Source organism: Sorex fumeus, unplaced genomic scaffold (assembly GCF_029834395.1).
Source record: "Sorex fumeus unplaced genomic scaffold, SorFum_2.1 ptg000061l, whole genome shotgun sequence".
Taxonomy (NCBI): Eukaryota; Metazoa; Chordata; class Mammalia; order Eulipotyphla; family Soricidae; genus Sorex; species Sorex fumeus.
In genome coordinates this window covers 38887716-38908406 of record NW_026606118.1, presented here as the reverse complement: position 1 = coordinate 38908406, position 20691 = coordinate 38887716, and positions in this window count along the sequence as shown.

Here is a 20691-nt window from a genome sequence, read left to right as displayed (position 1 = left end):
TGGACAAAAAAGAAATTTTGAAATGATTGATGTTGTTGTTTTTTTCTGGGTTTTATTTTTTATGGTGTCAAGAATAAAACCCAGAGCCTCATACATAAAAGGCAAATGCTCAACTTCTGAGCTACACTCCCATCCCTGTTGTTAGGCTTTTTGTAGAGCACTATTTTTAATTTTATACACTTTTGTATATTTCTGACCTATTTGAGAGAAAGCAGAGGCAAGAATTATCTTATTTCAATTTTATGATTTCAGGCAACATTTTAAAAGAAAGAAATATGGTATGTATGATCTGGTATAATAAATATACCAAAACTCTTGAAAGCTTTTCCAAGACTTTCTGTATCAGCAGTTTCAAGAATAGTTTAGAAAAGCCTCTTCATTTTTTTTTTAACTTGTGATTCTCTTTTACCTGAGAAATGCAACACAGGTGAACATTGCCGAAAACACTTCAGATTCATTATATGTTTTAATTTTTTGGTAATTGCATAATTACAAACTTTCTACTATTGTGATTTTTTTGTGATCCACATTGAATTTCATGATTCCATGTGGGGTTCCTTCCTATAATTTGGAACTGAAAGATTTAAAAGACGCAAGGCTTCTACCTCACTGTGTATATATTAGTTGAGTGAGGATTGACTGACTGTATATTCAGTTTTAATGTTCAGGCTTGCCTTCCAGATTGTTTTAATATGTGAGACACTTATTTTATGATTGTAGAATATGTTCCAGCACAGGTTCTCTCTATTAGATGTAACCCTTCCTAATATGTGTGATAAAGATGGTTGCAGTCACAAACGCATTCTACAAGTCTACGGAAACTGTGTTACTAGAATACTTTGAAGTTTAACAGATAAAATAATGAAAGTGTTTTAAATAAATTTTGAAATGTTTTATATGCTCCTTCTCTTATTACTATAAATGTTAATGTTATAGGCTTGTTCTCATCTTCTCTTGAGAATCAACAAATAAGTAGGGTCAACAGCTTATAAACTGTTGATAAAGAACAGTTCCCAATTTGGGGCGTTTGTCCAGGAAAACAAGACTGACCAATAACAAAACCAAGAACTAAGTTTCAAATTATTCTCTAAATAAAACAATTGGACGCCCGCTCCTCTCTGCAAAGAAAGATGGCGGCCGCACGGGAGCCTTGTGGACAGCAGGTTTGAGCGGGGGGGGCGGGGGGAGGCAGGGGTCTCATGGGAAGGGGGGCGTTCTGGGCCGTCCTTCACGCCCGACCGAGGTCACCAGCTGCCCCCCACGAGTGGCTCTCCAGCACGGCCATGACTCCAGAGCACAGAAACCAATCTCTTAACTATCTAACTTTTAATAGAAATACTTCCAGGGTTAATAAGTAAAACAGCAGAAATCCAAAACCGCGCGGCCGCAATAGCAGCCGCGCGACATCATTTTATTCTTAAACCAAGCTGTAGAAAGCAAATCATTTCACAACGATGTTTCAGCATATCTGATTGGGGGGGGGGGGGTGTCATAAACTCTAAACAATAATTGTGCATCTTCTATTGAAACAATGTATCTAGTCAAAGTAGATAGAGTATGAACTAGAACTCATCTGCCACACAGGAATTGGGAGGGGTGGGAGGTGGGGTTCTATTGGGGTTCACGGTTAAAAATAAGTATTGGTAAAGGGAAATGTGTTTGATACTTACATGACTGAGACCTAAACCCGAAAGCTCTGTAACTTTTCCCACAGTGATTCAATAAAGAAATAAATTATAAAAAATAAAAAAAACAATTGGATTACCTAAAATATAAAATAAAGTTTTTATTAAGAGAGTGACTAACAGGCTAGAGAAATAGTACAAGGTTAAGACACTTATCTTGCACTACTGACCTAGGTTCAATTCATAACTGCTTATGACCCGTTTAAACCACTAGGAGAGGTATGGAACACAGAACCTGGAGTAAGCCCTGGACTGTCCTGGATTTAGCCACCCCCAACTAATAATGGTGAATAAAAGACAGAATAAACAACAAACAAAGATTAATAGGTTTATTTAATCATGTACTCTGCTGACTTAAAGCATGATTATTATAATTGAATGAGGACGAGAGAGACATATGATGGTTGGATTGGCTCTACCTGCATTAGTTTTTATTACTTAGGCTTAATTCTTTTGGGTGGCCCACACCCAGTGGTGCTCAGGGTTTGCTCTTGTTTCTGTACTCAGTAGTATCTCTCCTGGAGGTGCTCCATATGTTCTACTGGGCCCAACTCAAGTGGGCTGCATACAAGGCAAGCACCTCACGTGCTGTACTCAGTCCTCAAAGCTGAAATTCTCAATTATTAATTATATCAGTTGGATTTTAATGTACGCATCACACTAAAACCACAACAAATATTTACTTGGCCCCAAATTTTGTTTGACTCTCTTTGTTGAAATCTGCAGAGCTTAGGCTGGGGGTTGATCTGAGAGGCTTCATCTGGTTTAAATGATCAGTGTTCTTTCATCTGATTTTGAGTGCTTCTCTGCAAGGAAGAGTGTGCAAGTATTCTCTGCAAAAAGGAGAGTGCAAGTGTGCAAGTACTCCAATATCCAAGTATTTGCCAAGCATCTGCTTGTGTTTCCTTTGCTATTATTTAAAACAAAGGTGATGCAATGTTTCAACACCCACCCCCTTCACCAATATACATTTTTCACCACTAATGTTCCCAGTTTCCCTCCCATTGTATGATTGAAACCCTGTCATAAATATCTTTGTAACTGTGAAAAAATACAATAAAGATAATTAAACTAAAAATAAATAGAATAAAGGTGAAAATATATTCTTTTAATTGGAAGGATATATACAGTCAATTTGCAACAAGATGGGTTTAGGGAAAGAAATAATTAGTGGCCATTTTAGAATCTATTACATTAATAGAAGTCATACTATAATTATGAATTATTCTTAATTTTTTACAAAAATAAGTTCTCTGCTATTCTAAGTTTTCTTGAACAAATACTTGTTTGTGCCTATACCTTGTTTTCTATAATATATCACTAAAGGGAAAGACGCTATGCTATGTTAAAATGATGTTTTGTAGAGGCAGTAACAGTAGCTAGTACACTCAACTAAATGAGATATAGAAAGCAGGGAAGGAAAGTAAGTAAATATAACTCTAATTTGATGTTCATTTTATAAATTAAAATACTGAATTGGCATTGAATTGGCATTGGTTGCAAAAATATATTAAATTTGCATACAAATGCAAATAATACATGTTTGATTAAATTTCTTTAATGACTTCTTTTATGTCAGGGTAAGCTCCAAAGTCTTATCTAACAAGAGGAAGGTTCTTCCAAGATTTGGTTCCCAGCATACCTACAGAGCTTCTTTAGTTTTCTTTTCCTACATTTGGGTCAATAAACTTCAGTCACATGGACCTAGTTTCACTACTTATAGCTCATCAAGTTTCACAGCAAGTTTTATGATCCAAAAGGATTTTTGCCAGAACTCTCTTTTCCCATAATTCTACTTAACTAACTCCTTTTTATTCTCCACCTCCTGATTAAATATTTGCTTGTGGAAACCTTTCCTGATAGCCTACATTAGGCAACCCATACTGTGCTACACTGTTAACATCCTGTGTTTTTCCCTTCAGGACATTTAATATATTAATTAATGATCTGTTCAATTTTTGGTTTAATGTGTGCTTTCCCTGGACTGTAAACAGTTTAACACATTCGATAATACTCAAGTTAATGAATAAAATGAAGGTGTTGTATCCATGAGAACCTTTCCTATTTCAGTGAGTATTTACTCTTGGGACTTCATATCTGAGAACAAATGACACTAGGTACTATCATGGTAGGATTTGCCAACAAAGGACCTTCCAGCCTCATGTATAACCTCTTCAGTCCCTGCCTTGAACAGATCAAGACTTTGCTTTCTTCAGTTATCCAGGTAGGTTGCTTTTTTACTTTGTCCTTTATGGTAAGATGTCATATTTCTCAATTCTTTTACCCACTTAAAGATGGATTCTACTGTGTTGCTGGATCTGCTGTGTTGTCACATATATATCCCTGGAATGTGGAGACATATCTTTAGGGTAAGGCGTCAGAGAATAAATATAGAAGAATCAAAATAGAATTAATAATCAAAGTCATAGTAGTGAAAGAGATATATGGGGGAAGGGAAATCAAAAGTATAGAAAGAATATAACTAAAAACTGCTGGAAAGGAGTGTCTACCAGGAAGACACAAACCTGATGGAAAGGAGTGTCTACCAGGAAGACACAAACCTAATCAAGGACCCTGGAAATGATGTGTCATGGAGGCTGAGGGGAAGGAGTCTCTCTCAGGATGAAGGACAAAGTTGGTGTTTCAAATACTGCAAAAGAGGCTGAGTGAAACTTTAGAATTATCCAAATTATTACCAAAAATGAGATCATTGATGACCCTTAATCACTTAATCACTTAACTTCCCATTAGTCGTCGATTTGCTCGAGCGGGCGCCAGTAACGTCTCCTTTTGTCCCTGTCGCATGCTAGTGTAGCCCAATGGCATCTGTTTGCTCCGGGAACATGAAGGGCCTCAAACCGATCTTTCATGATCTTGACGAAGAAGTCTGACCATCTGGTAGGTGGGCGGCCACGCGGTCTTTTGACATCCCGTGGAATCCAATCAGTAACAGCTCTAGTCCAACGGTCGTCTTTAAATCTCATTACGTGACCAGCCCATCTGATTTTCGACACCTTGGCAAATGAGACAGCGTCCCTGATCCTTGATCGTCGATGGATGTTAGAACTCCGGATTCGTTCTCTCATTTGAGTGAAACGTGATATTCCAAGCATAGCTCTTTCAATTCTTCTTTTGGAGACCTGAATAGCGTTCTCATCTTGTTTGCGTAGGGCCCAGGTCTCTGAGGCATATGTTAATGCAGGAAAAGAACAGTGGAATCAAAGAGATGTGCCCAGAGCCGGAGGTTCTTCGTCCTCTTAGCTATTTCTTCGACGTTCTTGAAGGCGTTCCAAGCCGCTCTCTTCCTCCAGCGCAGCTCGGGTGCCAGGTCATTTGTCATGTTGACCTCTCGACCTAGGTACACATAGCTGTTGCATTTGGAGATGGTCGTTCCGTTGAGAGCGAATGGGGCGTCAGGAACGAGGCTGTTTTTCATAAACATTGTCTTCGTAAGATTCAGCTGTAGTCCTACCTTTCCACACTCATGGTCAAGCTACCGAGAGTATTCCGCCCGCACAGAAGAGCCTGGCAAGCTATCCATTGTGTATTCGATATGCCAAAACCAGTAACTACAACTGGTCTCATTCGCCTGACCCTGAAGGCTTCACTGACATGGCAGCACTGAGAAGGATGAGACAGGAGAGGCCGACAAAATCTCAAGGCCGACCTAGGCTGCCACAACGAAGGAAGACAAAAATGATCATCTGTACTTTCAATGCATGTACACTAGCATCAGATGCATCCATCGAGGACCTGATGGATGCAATTTTGGTGTATCTGGAAGTTTGAAGTTACCATCAGACTGCTGATGCACTTGCCTCACAGGTACAGGTTGACCTGCTGGTGGCACCATACCCCCTATTACCTCTTTTCTAATTCTGCAATTAACCTCTCATAATTACTTACATGCTAAGCCAAACTTTAGTGGAGAAAAACATGTAAGAGAAAAAACGTAATTGAAATTTGACCTTATAAGAGATATTTCTCCTCTGCAGAACTGAGTTTACCAGAAAGTGTGGTGAAAGGAGTTGAAAGGGTGGAGGTGGTGCAGGGATATTGGTTCTTTGGATGGCAGACAAACATTAAGAGTTATAAAATTGTACTCCTAAAGAAATCTCATTCTATTAGCCAAAATTACTTCAAAAAATTCAGTCTATTTACATGTCACAGAGATTGGCACATGTAAAAAACAAAAACAAAAACAGTGCTAGTGTGCATGCAGAGAGAAAGGAACTCTTATTCACTGCTGGAGGGAATGTCAACTGGTCCAGCCTTTCTAGAAAACAATATGGGCATTCCTCCAAAAACTAGAAATTGTGCTTGCATATGACCCAGCAATACCACCACTCAAAATATACCCTAGTAACCAAAAAAAAAAAAAAAACCACAATGCAGAAAAGCCATCTGCACTTTTTTGTTCATTTCAGCACTTGCACTTTTTTGTTCATTTCAGCACTATTCATAATAGCCAGAATCTAGAAAAACTGGAGTACCCAAGAACAGAAGACTGGGTAAAGAACTTGTGGTATATCTACACAATGGAATAGTATGCAGCTGTTAGGAAAAACGAAGTAAAACAAAATTGCTTGTAAATGAATGGAGATGGAGAGTATCATACTGAACGAAATGAGTAATTAGGAGCATTGGTGGCAGGAAATATGCACTGATGAAGGGATGAGTGTTGGAACATTGTATGACTGATACTCAACCAGGAACAACTTTGCAACTGTACATCTCATAGTCCTACCTTTCCACACTCATGGTCAAAGTCGGCCAGCATTTGTGCCGCTTGGCTGATGTTTGGTGTTATTAAAACAATGTCATCAGCAAAGCGGAGGTGGTGTAATTGCCGACCATCTATCTTCACTCCCATTCCTTCCCATTCCAGTCGTCGCATGATGTTCTCGAGGGTGGCACTGAAGAGTTTCGGTGAAATGGTATCACCCTGCCGCACCCCTCTCTTGACATCAACGATCACTTCTTTGTAGAATGGTGAGATCCTGGTAGTGAATCCGCAATACTGCTCATGAAGGATCCTGATGTATTGGGCTTGAATGCCCTGATTGGCTAGGGCTTCAATGACCGCTTCTGTCTCAACAGAATCAAAGGCCTTCTTTAAATCAATGAACGTTAAACAGAGCAGCATCTTGAACTCCCGAGAAACCTCAATGAGCTTGGTTATCGTGTGGATATGGTCGATGGTGCTGAATCCTTTGTGGAACCCGGCTTGCTTGCACGGTTGTCCTTCATCTAGTGTTCTGCCAATCCTATTTAGGATGACTCGAGTGAACAACTTGTAGATGACAGACAATAGGCAGATCGGGTGATAGTTGCCAATGTCATGGATGTCTCCCTTCTTGAACAGCAGTACGGTCCTGCTGGTTTTCCATTGGGACGGAACCTTGCATTCAGACAGGTAGCGAGTGAAGATCCGAGCCAGTGTATTGATGAGTACTGACGGCAGGTTCTTCAGGTGTTCAGGTCTGACCTTGTCTGGGCCGGGCGCTGTTTGTTTCTTTACCGACAAAATGGCGTGTCGGATTTCGGAAGGGAGAACGTTGGGAATGACATATCCATCCTGTGCAATTTGGTATGTCGGCAAGTGGACATGGCTATCGAAGAGATTTGAGTAGAAGTCATGGATAATCTTCTCCATTGCCGTTCTGGAGGATGTGATGGATCCATCAGGACGTCGGAGGGCAGTCATCTTGGTCTTATAGTTGACGAAGGACAGGCAGGCGTTACAAATACTTTTCCCGGCTTCTGCCGCATCTACCAGTACTTCTGCTCTTCTCTCTTTGAGGTCTTCCTTGATCGCATCTCTGCACTGCTTTGCAAGCTCGGACGTTAGCTTGCAGTTGCCTGAGGCATGCGCCAAACCATGCTGGCGAATTAGCTCAAGAGTTTTCGAAGATAACTCATTCTCATTGATGACCCTAGGGAAGGCTAATTTTATATTGTTAATGGGGCGCATACCAGATGCTGCTAATTAAGGAATGAATGGTGAGGCCAACAACTGAAAAATGAAAATGACTTGAAGAAGAAGGTATACTGAGTTGAGTGCATGTTTTAAAAAAGGAATTTAAATACTCTAGTTCTAGGGATGTGTCTCACCGATAGATCACCTGCTTCACACTAATTAGATCTCGTGTGCTCTGCCACAAGACAAACTTTATTATAGCAGCACTGCTACTGGGAACCTCAGCACCACCCAGAAAATATGCAAACTCTGAAAATAATACATATGACTCCCAGCAAGCTCCACTACTATGTATGTGGTCCCTAATCATTGCAAAAATTGAACAAAAACAACAAAGAAAAACGAAAGGGGGGAAATTCTCAGAGGAAGACAACAGAGAGAGAAAGAGAGAGAGAGAACAACTGAGGATACAGGAACAGAGAGGGTAAGTTTCTTGGGGGCAAGTTCTTTGGAGAGTAGATTTCAACAATAATGTAGGAGAGGATACTGGATTTAGTAAAATTGGTGAGAGAGAGCGAGATAAACATAAGGTTTCACCCAGTAATATTTCACTCATATGTGACACATCAAAGAAACAAATGATTTTTTAATACTTATTTTATAAAATCAAATTAGTGGATAATAGAAGGGAGGGATGTGGAGGGGGCGGTGAATTAACTAGGTAAAAGGGGTCGTCTAAGGTAAAGCAAGAAAATATAATTTTAGCAATGATTTTAGTATAGTACTTTGAATTATAATGATGCATATTTTAGACATATGTAATGTCAGTGTTGACTCAATCAAAGGGGGGCATGAAGTGACTTTTATTAGTGTTGAAAGTAAGGCATAGGTGTGACACAGAAAACTTGGGGAAAGTGGAGAACAGAAATACCCCTGGAGAAAAAGAAGAAAGGTGACTAGGGAAAGCCAAAATTTTATCAGATGCTTAGATCCAGGTAAACCGGTTCTTTCCCCTCCAGGCAACATACAAAACTGCAGTTATAATATTTGCACAGACTTGCTAAACAGTTCCAAAAGAGAAGATAAACTGTTGACTTGGTATAAGTCTGGGATTTTTTTCCAGGTAAGTTATATATTTTCTTGCTTAAATCATAGAAGAAATGTCAGAAGAAGAGCAGATTTCAGCTGACCTAACTCATCAATGCTATGGAGATAGACAAGCAAAGGATAAAAAATAATGAGCAATAACAAACCGTTGGCCTTGGGTTACAAAACTCAGATTACTAAGCAGCAGGGGAGGGTGGGGAGAAGAAATGACTTAAGGTGCAATGACCTGGAGACAGAGGAACTTGGGCACTTTTGTGATGGGGTGCAGTAGTTTTGTACATTAATATCATAAACATTAACACTATTATTACCTTGTTACCTTTACTACTATAAAAAATTAGCTATCAAAAAGAAAAATGCTAAAATATAGAAAACAGAGAAAACAATAAATTTCAGTATATAAACATACCAGCAGCACTTCCTTATCATTGTTCATGCCTTTATAATAATTATTTGTCCCTTTCCTAGTTTTCTTCACCTTCACTAGGTTAGGATGGCCCAGAACCAGTAGTGAATAAAGTAAATGCATTTCTTTTTTTTCTTTCCTTTTTTTTATGGGTGCTAATTTGTGGGTTATTTAACTATCTTAATCGTGTGTTTTTAATTAATTAATTAATTAATTAATATTTTTTATTTTATAAGGCAGTTCACAATATTTGATTGTATTTAATATTCAAACATCAATCCCACCACCATTACACCTTCCCACCACCAAATTTGGCATGCTTCCATCCCAAACCCTAATCTTTGTCCCAAAGCACAACTGAAATAATAAATTTTGTATTGTCTGTTATGAAGAACCACTGAAAATGCTTACAAAAAGTATTCATATAGGAAACAGTGTGAATATTGTTCTATTTTGGCAGGGGCCATTAAAACATTCTTTTGGATATCACTAACATGCTGTTAAAGGTTGAGTGATGTGAGATTTCATATATATATATGAAAATATGTATATATGTATATATATATCACTCTATGATTTCTTGCCTACTATCTGAACCCCATCAAATATGGTGTGGTACTCATGGAGAATGGGTAGGGAGTGTCATTCGATGTGTCATATTCGCAGCCATGCGGTTCAGGAATATGTTCACTCGTGTGAGGCTCAGCCCGAGTATGTTGGGAGTGGCCTTGAGTTGGGTTCTGGAGGTTTTCAGCTTCCGGGGCTGGGTCCCTTGGGGCGGGAAGGGCTCTCACCTGCCTCTCTTGGGTGCCTGGAGTGAAACCGCCTGGCGCAGAGTTCGGTGGCATGACAATAAACACATTTCTATCACTGCAATTAACGTCTCTGCTATCTCTTTTGCAAAATTATTGATCTTTTTCTTCTTTTTTTTTTTTTAGGTGGGCACAATCCTTGACAAGGTTATTCATAGTAGGTAAAGGTAAAGGTAAAGGTAAAAGGCCCTCCCGTTGTTCATCGATTTGCTCGAGCGGGCCCAGTAACGTCTCCATTGAAGACTTTGTTGTTACTGTGTTTGGCATATTGAATACGTCACAGGGAGCTTGCCAGGCTCTGCCGTGTGGGCGAGATACTCTCGGTAGCTTGCCGGGCTCTCCGAGAGGGGCGGAGGAATCGAACTCGGGTCGTCCATGTTGGCTGCGTGTAAGGCAAACGCCCTACCACTGTGCTATCGCTCCAACCCTATTCATAGTAGAGTTTCAGGTATACACTTTTACAACACCAGTCCCACCTCCATTACTCTCCGCTACGGTCCCCCGGTTTCCTTATACCCCCTAGCCTGCCTTCTCAGCAGGCACATTTTGTAGCTTGATTATTGTAATTTGGGCACTTTCTGATGGACAGTAAGAGATGTTCTTGTGAATGGGGAGAAGAATCATATAATCAAGTTAATACAACTGACCATTTAAAATCTCAACATGGGAGGTAGCCAGTCAGAGATAATGGGATGTCTAAGAGACAACAATAAGAATGCACTGCTGCTCTTCTTTGAGGTCTTCCTTTATCACTTCTCTGTACTGCTTTGCGACCTCGGGCATTAGTTTGTGGTTGCCTGAGGGTCTCATGGGTCTCATTCCCCTGACCCTGAAAGAGCTTCCAATACTGCAGCGTTAAGAAGGTTGTGCAAGGAGAGGCTGATAAAATCTCAGGGCCAAACTAGGCTGCCAAAACAAAGGATTGAAATGACTGTACTTTCAATGCACGTACACTGGCATTGGATGCTGGCATCGAGGACATGATGGTGCAAGTGAAGGAGATCAAGTATGACATCATTGGTCTGACCAAGACAAGAAGGTATCAATCACATCATGCCGTTTGGACTCTGGAGAAGAATTGTTCCTTGGAACATGTGACAAAAGAGGAGTTGGTGGTATCAGTGTCCTTGTCAACACGATCTTGGCCGGCCATGAACTTTGATTCATTTGATTGCCTAACAACCCGAATTGGACTATTACACTTGAATAGATGTGGGTCACTGCTGGCAGTTTCTATCTTTGTTGTCTATGCACCAACATCCAATAATGATTAAGAAGAAATTGAGAAGTTCTACATGGAGCTGGAGAAGTTTTTTTTTTTTATTTTTTATTTTTTATTTATTTATTGAATCACTGTGGGAAAGGTTACAAAGCTTTCAGGTTTATGTCTCAGTCATGCAAGTATCAAACACATTTCCCTTTACCAATACTTATTTTTTACCATGAAGAACCCCAATAAAACCCCACCCCCCACCCCTCCCCGTCCCTGTGAGGCAGATGAATTCTAGTTAACACTCTATCTGCTTTGATTAGATTCATTGTTTCAATAAAAGATTCACCACTATTATTTAGAGTTTACCCCCCCCCCCCCCAAATCAGACATGCTGAAAAAGCATTGTGAAGTGATTTGCTTTCTACAGCTGGGTTCAAGAACTAAATGTTGGTTTTGGATTTCTGCTATTTTACCTATTGACCCTGGAAGTATTTCTGCTGAAAGTCAGATAGTTAAGAAATTGGTTTCTGTGTTCTGGAGTCGTGGCCGTGCTGGAGAGCCGCTCGCGGGGGGACCGGTGGCCTCGATAGGGCGTGAAGGGCGGAGCGAAACGCCCCCCTTCCCATGAGGTTTTAGTCGCCCCCACACTCCCGGCTCATACCTGCTGTCCACAAGGCTCCCATGTGGCCGCCATCTTTCTTTCCAGAGAGGAGAGGGCGAATGGGGCAACACCCTTTCCCCTCAGGCAGACTTGATGGCCTGGATCAACGCATAGTCCATTCACTTTTCTGCTCCAAGCTGCTGGGTTCTGCATTAAGTCCTTGTGCTTCTGGGGCCGTGGCCGTGCTGGAGAGCCGCTCGCGGGGGGCGACTGGTGACCTCGGTAGGGCGTGAAGGACGGACCGGAACGCCCCCCCGACCCATGAGGTTTTAGTCGCCCCCACTCCCCTGGCTCATACCTGCTGTCCACAAGGCTCCCATGTGGCCGCCATCTTTCTTTCCAGAGGGAGGAGGGCGGAAGGGAGCAACACCCTTTCCCTGCCGGGAGTGGTCCCTGAATACTGATCCAGGAATAGTGTTGGGTATAGTCCAATGACATCACCCTACAACACACACACACACACACACACACACACACACACACACAAATTTTTGGCTGAAAACAAAACTCAATGGGCAAAAAACTCAGTAGGTTAGAGCACATGTTTTGCATTAGGAGACCTGAGTTTTATTTCAGGCACTGCATGGGCCTATGAGTATCACCATTATTGATTTCTCCAAACCACGCCTGACCCCAAACTCTGCTGGGTGTGCCTAAAAATATAGACTGAAATCAAGGAAGCAAGAAAGAAAGCATGAAGCAAGCAAGAAAGCATGAACTGAAAAATAAAAGGGAAGGAAAGAAGGAAGGAAGGAAGGAAGGAAGGAAGGAAGGAAGGAAGGAAAGAAGGTAGGAAGGAAAGAAGGGAGGGAGGGAGGGAGGGAGGGAGGGAGGGAGGGAGGGAGGAAAGAAGGTAGGGAGGGAAGAAGGTAGGAAGAAAGGAAGGAAGGAAGGAAGGAAGGAAGGGAGGAAGGGAAGAAGGAAGGAAGGAAGGAAGGAAGGAAGGAAGGAAGGAAGGAAGGAAGGAAAGAAGGAAGGAAAGGAGGAGGGAGGGAGGGAAGGAAGGAAGGAAGCAGGGAGGAAGGGAAGGAAAGAAGGAAGGAAGGAAGGAAGGAAGGACGGAAGGAGGGAGGGAAGAAAGGAAGGAAGGAAGGAAGGAAGGAAGGAAGGAAGGAGAGGGAGGGAGGAAGGAAGGAAGGAAGGAAGGAAGGAAGGGAGGAAGGAAGGAAGGAAGGAAGGAGAGGGAGGGAGGAAGGAAGGAGAGGGAGGGAGGAGAGTGGGGGAAGGAGGGAGGGAGGGAGGGAGAATAGGAGGGAGGAAGGAAGGAAGAGAAGGAGGGAGGAAGGGAGGAAAGGAAAAGGGAAAAATAGTAGGATTTCAAGTTTCTGTGAAAAAGGTGGTATTTTGGCGTGTGGGTTTTTGGGTGCTTAGATCACGCCATGCTAGAGGTGTTATAGACTCTTTCTATTCGCACAACCACTGTTGATTCAAAGTCTTCCCACCTCCTGTTACTGTTAAACTGTTTTAATTCCTGAGTGGGTGCTTGAATTTAGCATGCAAACTTAGTATATAAAACCCCAGATTTTTTTGTCAAGTAAAGTTATTTATTTAACAGCGTTAAGAAACGTGAAGGCCTCTTAGTATCTGTATTGCAGACCATGATGCCCAAAAGTAGAAAGAGAGTATGGGGGGAAACTGTCTGCCATAGGGGCAGGGGGAGGGGTGAGATGGGGTGGGAGAATACTGGGGACATTGTTGGTAGAAAATGTGCACTCGTGGAGGGATGGGTGTTTGATCATTCTATGACTGAAATTCAAACATGAAAGTTTGTAAGAGTTGCTTATGGTGATTCAATTAATCAATCAATCAATAAAATGGGGGGGGGGAAGAAGGTCATTTTGGATCTCCCAGTATTCTACCTCTAGGCCTCACACTAGTTTCTCACTGGTTTCTGTGTACACTGTCCTTGGTCCACCCTGGTCTCCCACTGGTTCTGTTTCTTGAAGTCCCCAGCTACCCTGCTGTGTTGGTGTTACTCTACAGTCTTCTGTTGGACCTTCATGATCTGTTGCTGAAGGAATGTAGCCCAGTGACTCTTTGCCCCTTTGGATTCCCTTTGTTCTCAGACATGTGCATGGGTGAGAACTGCTGTTCTCTTATGTCAGAGATCAGTACACGAGAGAGGCCAAAGAGGAAGGGTCTGACTTGTGTTCCTTTCTAAGTGTTCTCATTTCCACCCAATAGTCATTTCTGTTATCTATCTTACTTGCTATGCCTCATGATACTGAGATTTAAAATGGCTAAGCAGGAGACAAAGAGACAGTAGAGCAGATAGAACATTTGCTGTGTGCTAGGCCTATCCAGGTATCATCTCTACACCACATACAATCTCCTGAGCCCTTCCAGGAGTGATCCCTATGTGCAGAGATAGAAGTAATTACTGGATACTGCCAGATGTGGCCCCCACACAAACAAACAAAATTTAAATAAAAAATAAAATGGCCAAATGAAAATGATCAGTGATCAAATGTTAATTCATTGGTCAATGACCAAATGACCAATAGCCAAATAGCCAATTATCTTGTACCCTGTCATTTCCCCTCTACTTCCGCCATAACCTTGTGTCTTCCAAAGTTTAAAACCCAGAGCCCTATGAACTCTAGTGATAGGGTGAGATTAGGATACAGCTTGGTCAAAGAATTTTGAATTTCTATTTTATGCTATCTCTGAGTCAACCTGACCTCCACCCCTTGCTTATTCCTTCATAAGGGTTCAACATTCTTTATTTTTTTCTAGAGGTTAAGTGGTTTGCTAATTTATTTATTTATTTTGAAAAAAGGTGGTAGGTTTGGGAACTTCTGGTGTACATTTAACACTTAAGATGAAAGTCAAATTGCTTTACAAAATAGTTGTACCATTTATTTTACGAATAAAAATATGAATATACATATGCAAAACGTATATAAAGCTATATATATGATATATATGAATAGACATTCAGTAGATATGTAGTGGTTATCTCATTGTGATTTTGCTTGTATTTACCTAATGGATGATGCCTTTCTTTTTTATTAACAGATACTGGCACAATGTATTTTGAATTTCTTTTTAAAAAACACAGAAATAAATTTTTATGTTCTGATTTAATGTATATATAAAACTCTAACTGTAACAATTGTTTAACCCTGATTCATTCTTTTATGGACAATACACTATGACCTTTCCTATTCTAACCATTGTTGTTGTTTTTTAAAAATTTTTTATTTAAGAGCCATGATTTACAAAGTTACTGACAGCTGAGTTTTGGGCATACAATAATTCAACACCAATGCCTCTACCAGTGTCAATTACATCAGTGTTGCCATATTCACCAGTGTTCCTATGTACACCGGTATTCCCATATTCCCACCCCATCCTGACCCCCATTCCACCCCCACCTGTCAACTTGACAGATACATTACTACGTTTCGGTTGTTGCCACTTAGATATCATGTTTTCAGTTCAGTTGAATCTTCATTTTGGAAGTCTTCATTTTAGATATATGGCTAAACCTCTCACTCATATCACTGGTTATAACCAAGGCCCTGATACCTGTTATCCCATTCATTACCTTGTTGACTTAAGAGTCATATAGAAACATACTTTTCCATATATTTTTGCAATCTTGTTGCTATAAAGGTACATGATAAGTCCTCACTGAACAGTGTTGGAAATTTCAATTTTAAAAAAATTTTCAATTTTTTTCTGTTTTTTCAAAATAGATCTTTGGATAACATTGTTTTCAATATCACAGGTTGTTTTCGTTTTGTTTTGTTTTGTTTGCTTTTTGGGTCACACCTGGCTATGCTTAGGGGTTACTCCTGGCTTTGCACTCAGGAATTACTCCTGGAAGTGCTCGGGGGACCATATGGGATGCTGGGAATCGAACCCGAGTTGGCTGCATGAAAAGCAAATGCTCTGCCCACTGTACTTTCACTCCAGCTCTATCATAGGGTTTTTAAATTCAAACTTACAAGAAAAAAACATTTAGCGTAATTTTTTTCTTTTTTTTTTTTCTCTTTTTTTTTTCTTTTTTTGCTTTTTGGGTCACACCTAGTGATGCTCAGGTTTTACTCCTGCCCCTGCACTTAGGAATTACTCTTATCAGTTCTTGGGAGATCATATGGGATACCAGGGATTGAACCGGTTTGGCAGCACACAAGGCTAGCAGTACCCACTGTACTATCACTGCAGCCCCTTCATTTATATTCTTATCCAGTCTCACAAATGTCAGGGGTAGAACCAATTATCTTCTCTCTATTATAGGCGCACTTACCACTGAAATTTCTTATTCCTAACTATATTGTCATGCTTTTCTTTTTTTTTTTCCAGCAGCCATTGTGTGTGTGTGTGTTTGTTCTTTTTTTTATTATATTTATTTATTTTTTAATAGTGAGGCACCATGAGGTACAGTTGTAGACTTACACATTTTTGTGCTTGGGTTTCGATTATACAATGATCAAACACCCATCCCTCCACCAATGCGCATTTCCCACCACCACGGATCCGGATCCCAGCATCTCCTCCCCCCCCAGCCCCCATCCCACCCTGCCTCTGTGGCAGGGCATTTCCCTCTCTCTCCTTTTGAGTGCCATGGTCTGCAAAAGAGGCATTGAGTGGCAATCATGCTGGTCGACAGTCTACCCTCAGCATGCTCTCCCATCGTGGGCGGATCCTCCCAACACCCTTTATTTGGTGTTCCCTTCTCTTTCTGAGCTCCCCCTTCCCCTAACATGTGTGGTTGTCCTCCGGGTCATTGAGTAAAATTCCTGGTACTAATCTCTGCCATACTTGGGTGTTAGTTTCCTATTTTGTTACTTTATGTTCCCCAGACGAATGCAATCTTTCTATGTCTATCCCTTTCTTTCTGAGTCATTTCGCTTAACATGATACTTTCCATGTAGTACCACTTGTATGTAAACTTCATGACTTCGTCTTTTCTAACAGCTACATAGTACTCCATTGTGTAAATGTGCCAGAGTTTCTTCAACCAGTCATCTGTTCTCGGGCACTCAGGTTTTTTCCAGATTCTGGCTATTGTAAAGAGTGCTGCAATAAACAGACAATTATTGTCATGCTTTTCTATGAATCTCTTCAATAAAATAAATATTTCTTGGCTAAGTTAATGTGATTTTTTATGATTACAAAATGAATTAATGTATTGATTGATTAATTTCAAGCCACATCTGGCAGTTCAGGAGGTTACTCATGTTTCTGGGCATAAGGGTCTCTCCTGAAGAAGTCCAAGCCCTAGCCCTAATGTGTCTGTTCCTCTCCCTCTCAATAACATTACTCAGCATCATATCCCCAGCTCTCTCTACACAGTGACAAATTCCATGATTTTGTCTTTTCTTTGAGTTGAGTGGTCATTCACTGTGTGGATATACCACAGTATTTTCACTGGCCATCTGATTTTGAACACTTAGTTTGTTTCAGTTTTTGTATTGCAAATAGTGGTACAATCAACACAGGAGTATAAATGTCCCTTAGAAATACTGTTTTATACCTAGGAATCAGCTTAACTAAGGAGGTAAAGGACGTGTACAAAGAAAACTACAAAACGCTACTTCATGAAATAAAAGAGGACATGAAGAAATGGAAAGATATACCCTGCTCATGGATTGGGAGAATTAACAACGTCAAAATGACAATGTTCCCCAAGGAATTGTACAGATTCAATGTGATCCTTATAAGGATATTCATGACATTCTTCAAAGAAGTGGATCAAACACTCCTGAAATTCATATGGCACAACAAACCCCCACGAATAGCTAAAGAAATTCTGGGAAAAAAGAAGATGGGAGGCATCATCTTCCCCAACCTCAAACTCTACTACAAAGCGGTAATAATTAAAACAGCATGGTACTGGAACAAAGACAGAGCTGCAGATCAGTGAAACAGGGTTGAATGTCCTGACACACACTCTCAAATATTTGATCATCTAATTTATGATAAAGGAGCAAGAAATGTGAAGTGGAGCAAGGAAATCCTCTTTAACAAATGGTGCTGACAAAACTAGACAACAGCATGCAAAAAAAAAAATGGGTTCTCTACCTAACACCATGTACGAAAATCAGATCAAAATGGATTAAAGACCTCAACATCAGACAGGAAACCATAAAATATATTGAAGACAAGATTAGCAAAACCCTCCATGACATTGAAGCTAATGGTATCTTCAAAGATGTCATGCCACTGGCCAAGCAAGTGGAAACAGTGATAAACAAATGGGACTATCTTAAACTAAGAAGATTCTGCACCTCAAAAGAAATAGTGAACAAGATACAATGACAGTCAACAAAATGGGAAAGGATGTTTACCCAATACCCATCAGATAAGTGGTTGATATCAAGGATATACAAGGCACTAGTTGAACTCTACAAAAAGAAAACATCCAACTCCCTCAGAAAATGGGGTGATGAAATGAACAGAAACTTTCTGAAAGAAGAAATCCAAATGGCCAAAAGGCACATGAAGAAATTGCTCTTCATCACTAATCATCAGGGAGATACAGATCAAAACAATAATAAGATATCATCTTACACCATAAAGACTGATCCACATTCAAAAGAACAAAAGCAACTGGTATTGGCACAGATGTGGGGAGAAAGGGACTCTCCTTCACTGCTGGTGGGAATGCCAACCGGTTCAGTCCTTCTGGAAAACAGTATGGACAATACGATTCTCAAAAATTTCTAAATTGAGCTTCCATTTGACCCAGCTATTTCACTTTTGCGAATATATCCTGGAGAAGCAAAAGAGTACAGTAGAAATGGCATCTGCACTTGTATGTTCATTGCTGCACTGTTTACGATAGCCAAAATCTGGAAAAAACCCAAATGCCTGTGAACAGATGACTGGTTAAAGAAACTTTGGTACATCTACACAATGGAATATTATGCAGCTGTTAGAAAAAGATGAAGTCATGAAATTTGCGTATAAATGGATCAACATGGAAAGTATCATGTTAAGTGAAATGAGTTAGAAAGAGAGGGAGAGACATAGAAAAATTGCACTCATCTGTGGAATATAAAGTAACAGAATGGGAGACTAACACCCAAGAATAGTAGAGATAAGGGCCAGGAGGTTTACTCCACTGCTTGGAAGCCGGCCTCAAATTCTGGGGCAAAAGGCAGCTCAGCTAGAGAAGGGAACACCAAATAAAGGGTATTTGGAGAACCAGCTCGGGTTGGGAGACGAGAGCAGAATGTAGACTATAGAACGAACACAATGGCCACTCAATGCCTGTTGTGCAAACTACAACACCCAAAAGGAAAGAGAGAGCAAAAGGGAATGCCCTGCCTCAGAGGCGGGATGGGGTGGGTTGGGAGGGATGGGGTGGGGGAGGTGGGAGGGATACTGGGATCTTTGGTGATGGAGAATGGGTACTGGTAGAGGGATGGCTACTCGATCATTGTATGACTGAAAGGCAAGCATGAAAGTTTATAAATCTGTAACTGTACCCCATGGTGATTCACTAATAAAAAATTTAAAAAAAAACAAGAAATACTGTTTAAGAGCTCTAAGGACAGATGCCAACAGCAGAAATTGCTGGCACCTGCCCTGTTGTATAGTTTTTTTTTAAATTTATATCCTCAATATGCTTGATTAAGTATCCTTTCTGGCTGTAGAAACAAACACATTTGTCCACTGTCGTACTGAATTTGAAGCAGTGATAAATTTTTTCACATGAGATATTTTATTCATTGGTAAGTTACATGTGAAGATAGTGCTGACTTCACATTTGCTATCAGTAATTGCAGAAGATCTGGAAAAATTTAAAACAACTGTGACAAATAAGACTTATACCCTGTATGTTAATAAAAAGACGTATTGCTTATCGTCTTTCTTCCAAAAGAAAACTCAATTCAAAACTGAATTGAGTGAAATTATGCTTGCTAAAATCTTTATTTTAGCTTTAAAAGTTGAGAAACTGACTAAGTCTCTGGTGACAGAAAGACTTGTAATTCAATCTACTGGGACTGACTGTGTATCAAAATACAGTGTCTAATTAGAGCTTTCAGACAGCTGACAAAAGTGGAAATGCTGGCGGTGGGTGGAGTGGGAAAACAGAGAAAAGAGGCTTTGTTTAGAGACCTATTTTTTAAATACAGATTTCAGGACAGTAGTGACTGTTTAAGGGACTTGGGTAGTGGAATCTTCAGGGTTTATTTTGTAGATCTCTAGGGTAAACATGACTATATAATGCAAAAGAAGAAAAACACTTAACAGAGGCGAGTATGTTATCTTAAAGTGATTTTTGGTTATTAATATAAAGTCAAGAAATCTGTCTCTAATAGATTATACAATCATCACAAGTATCATTAAGATTTCAAAGAATAGGCAAAGGCAACCTGATATACATCTAGTTTTCTAGCTTCAATAAATTGTTGAAAGTTACTCATAGTGTTTTCAGATGAGGGCCAAGAGGTTGAGATTTCTGTAAAAGGAAAACAGTAACACAGATATTTCTCTTCATAATCCCAAATGTTTTTTTTAATGCTTTGAAGTAGTAAGGAATATGATGGAAGAATTGGGCAAATCTCCTAAAAAAAGTCTGAGGAACTGTATAACTGCTTGAAGAGCTGGGGAAAAAATAATGATTTGATGTATTGAGTTCTTTAGAACATAGCTTTTAACAATTCAGCAACATTTATCAAAAACTTTAAAATGTCCATTCTTGAGGCACAGAAGCTAACTCATTGGCTTCAAATGCTTGCTAATAAGCACAAAAGTTGTGAATTCAAATTCAATATCAACAAAGCATAGAGAAGATCAGATAAGGAATTGTGATGGCTGCTAAGAAAGCGTCTGGAAGGGATTGGAAAGAGTACAGAAGCTAGGGTGTTTGTCTTGTACACAATCATCCCTGGCTTGTTCCTCAACACCCTGTACAGTTTCCTGAGCC